Below are 3,794 nucleotides of genomic sequence, written 5' to 3' on the forward strand. Positions count from 1 at the left end.
CCTGGTAGCTTCTTGTTGGGCACGCAGTGGCCTGAACACCAATGCCCTTCACTACATCTTCCATATTTTTTTATTTTTTTTTAGTTTTAGGGGGTGCTTTAAGACCCTGCCCCGAGAACGGTTATGCCACTAAGCTCTCACTCCCACATCCCACACCTAACACCACGTGTGGCAAAGTTACCGTTCTCAGTCTCGCCCAGCCTCTGCTGTTTTTTAGGCCCTGGTAGGAGACAGGCTTGGGTAATGCAGTCCCCCTTAGGACTCAGGGGAAGTCTGTTTTCCCTGTCTCTCCACCAGTCTTGGTATTAAAGTAATTTATTACCTCTGCTTTGTGGGAGATCAGTACTGCCGACTAACTCCTCCTGCAGAGGCTCCGCTGCCTTGCTGCAGCGGCATACGCACCAACACTCCTGGCAGCCGGGACTCCTTCTCTCTCTGCTTACCCCTCAGCTGATTCTAATTTGCTACGCTTGGTAACCCTTTCTCAGCTGAACCCGATGACCTGTAGTTGCGCTCCCATTTGATAAGGAGGAGGGCCTTTTAAACCCTCTGGGACTGACTCCTACCCCACTCTTACAACTGTCTCGTCCTGAGTTTATCACAAATAGATATGGAGCTGCTCAGCTCGCCCCTGCCCTAAGGCAATAGATTTACTCGTGCCATGCGATGGCTCCTACACAACCACCTGCCCAAGGCAATGTTGCCAGTCTTTCCCCAAACTATGCCCATGCTAAAAAAAGTGTTTCTGGTCATCCCACAAACATACCTTTAAAATGTGTGGGTGTGTGTGTGGTGGGGGAGACCCATGGGCTCCTGGATCGCCTTACCGTTTAATGTGTTTATTATTATAGGCGTGTGTGTGTCATGGTCGCTGTCAGTTTTGGTTGGTAAAACTTTAAGTTAGCTAACAAATCTCATGAAAGACGTTTTCTTCTGGAATTTTTCCTCATAATTTACAAGGCATATCTTCACCCAGCAAAGCTCACCCTAGTCTGTGTGCTCCAAAGAATTACCCTCCCTCTTTTTCCTCTCACAAATTTCAGATGGCCAAGGGAAAGTGTCTTGGGGGAGAAAGGAAGAAGAAGGTGAGATTTCAGACGTTTCATATTCCATGAAGAGCATACCACCACTCTGAAAACGGTTTTTTAAATAATTATGACAGAGAAAACAGACAGACGAGAGCCCAGAGACACACTCAGGTATTTAATATAAAAAGGTTCTGAAATCTATTTTCCCCTCTCAATCAGGCATCTCTCAGCAATGGAGACCAGCAGCCTTACAGCCTCTAACAACAACCCCAGGACACACAATCTGTAAGAGATTTACTTTGTTCCCTCCTCATAAGCCCCCCTCCCGTCCCATCAGACTCCAGTTGGTTTGTCTCATTACACGTTCTCTGCCTTTTGTTGTAACCTAGACCCAGAGCCTGCAAAGACTTTGGCATAAAAGTAACTTTACCCACTTTGGTCCCTTTGACATCAACTGGATGTTCAGAGTTTGTGAAATCCTGGCTCTAATTGTGAGCTGTTGTGTCTGTCTACTCAGTGTCTCCACAGAGAGGAGCATGATGGGGCCTCGTCATCCATAGGCAAAAGTAGGAATAATAATAAAATCATTTTATCCATGTGGACATTGAGGCGGAGGAAGACTGGCTCCATGGACCAGATTCACCCTTGTACCCACAAAAGGAGAGAGGGGAGGGGCCATTTGTGACTCCACTATTCAGTGCCTGCAGGGGCCGGTGCAGACGTTTGGCACAAGCAAAGGAAGTTCTGAAGCCAGCCAGAGCTACATCACTGTGACAATGGCCACGTGTGTCTTGCCCAGAGTGCAGAGTACCAAAGGCCCAGCTTTACATGGCCCATGGCCCTCTATCCCTCGTCCAGCCCCCTCCCTCTTCCACCCGCCCTCACCACCCCCACCCCATTCCCAGCCCTCTCAGGAACACGCCTTGTGCCTGCAGCTGCCGGGGAGGAGGCACCAGAGGCCCCTGTGCTGAAGGATCCCTGACCATGGGGGAGGGGCTTTCCTCCTTCCCTACAGCCCATTGTGGCCGAAACTAGCTGCAAACGGGACCACAACTCAGTGATGGGCTGGATCCGCCTTTGAGAAATGTGCCCCATGGCTGGTGATGGGGCAGTAGACGGGGAGGGCTCTGAGCTATAGAGAATTCTTTGCCACGTGTCTGGCTGTTGGGTCTTGCCCAAAATGCTCGGTATCCAACTGACCATCATATCTGGGGTAGGAAAGGAATTTCCCCCCAAGTCAGAATTGACAGAGAGCCTGGGGATTTTTTTCCTTCCTTCCTACTGCAGCATGGAGCACGGGTCAGTTGCAGTTTTAACCTGGAGTCAATGGTGGATTCTCTGTAACTTGTGTAGTGGGGCAGTGTTATTGCCCAAAAGGGTCCGAGGTACTCTGCAAGAACGAGACCGACTTCCACACTGAGAGTAATTGGCTTTAATGAAGGTAAAGTGACACATCTGCAACGGGGACCCCAAGCGTTGCTGTCACTGAGACGGGGACCCAGCGCCCTGTAGCTCGGCCTGGGTGAAGTCCGAAAACAAACACAAAGCATGCTCATTTTTATACAAAACAGCAGCATATCAGCTCATACATAATGCAATAGAAACTCTACCACCCTCTGGGGCTGCCCCCCTGGCCAACAGCCAGGGGCTTGCCACGCAGCAGTCCCAGCCGGTTGAGGCAGGTTAAAGCTAGCATGCTGTGTCCTACAATAACCGGAGGCTGATAAAGCGGAACTGCCTAAGCTAAGCCATAACCAAATCTTCCAAGGTTCCCTAGACTCCTACAGGCAGTTACCCTGTTCCTGGGAGACAAGGAGGTCAATGGTGAAAAGCAGCTCAGGAGGCAGCCACAGCTGGGGCCACACCCAATTAGGTCACAACTGGCCCCTGATCATAGGGCTGGGAGCTAGGCAGGCAGGAGTCATCACTGCAGGGCTGCTTGGGAGCAGAGCACAAGGTACCTTACACAGAGCAGGGCTGGGTGGGGCAGGCAGAGCTGCGGAGCTCTGGCCTGGCAAGTCCCCAGGCTGAGGCCTTGTTAAGGGCCAGGGATGGTACTAGGGCTAGAAAGGCAGTAGGTCCAACCCCTTTGCTAATGATGAGTGGACATTGTGGACTGCAGGCTGCCCCAGAGAAAGGGGGCTAGATGACTGGCAGTAACCACTGAGGCAAGGTGAGTATAGAGGGTTGGGATGCCCCTGGTAGAGGAGACTCAGAGTGTGGGGGTACTGCTGTGGGCAGAACTCCAAGGTAAGGCGCACTGGAGTCCAAGGAGGGACATGGAGGGGCCTGAGGCAGGAGAGACTCTGGCCAGCAGTGGGCGCTCTGGAGCGGGAAAGCTAATTCCCTGACTGACCAGCAGGAGGCGCCGCACTGCTGAGTGCTCAACCAGTTACAGTTTTAAAATCATGATTTAAGGACTTCAGTAACTTGGCCAAAGGTTAGGATTCAATTGCAAGAGTGGGTGGGTGAGATTCTGTGATCTGCAGTGTGCAGGAGGTCAGACTGGATGATCAAGATGGTCCCTTCTGGCCTTAAAGTCTTTGAGTCATTTCTTAATTTAACAGCATTCATCTAAGTGTAAACCAATTGATCAGCACCATTCTCTTCTCAGAAGCTCATCCCAATTTCCATTCCTAGATCCCTTCTAGGTACCTTTGAACGTCCCCAGAATCTCCATTAGCACAATCGTTTTCTGGGAGAAACCACTGACTCGCTCTTCCAGTTCAGGAGAAATCTCCTCTGGCTGCTGGAACTTCCCCTTCT

This window comes from Mauremys mutica, chromosome 12 (assembly GCF_020497125.1).
Source record: "Mauremys mutica isolate MM-2020 ecotype Southern chromosome 12, ASM2049712v1, whole genome shotgun sequence".
NCBI classification, from domain to species: domain Eukaryota; kingdom Metazoa; phylum Chordata; order Testudines; family Geoemydidae; genus Mauremys; species Mauremys mutica.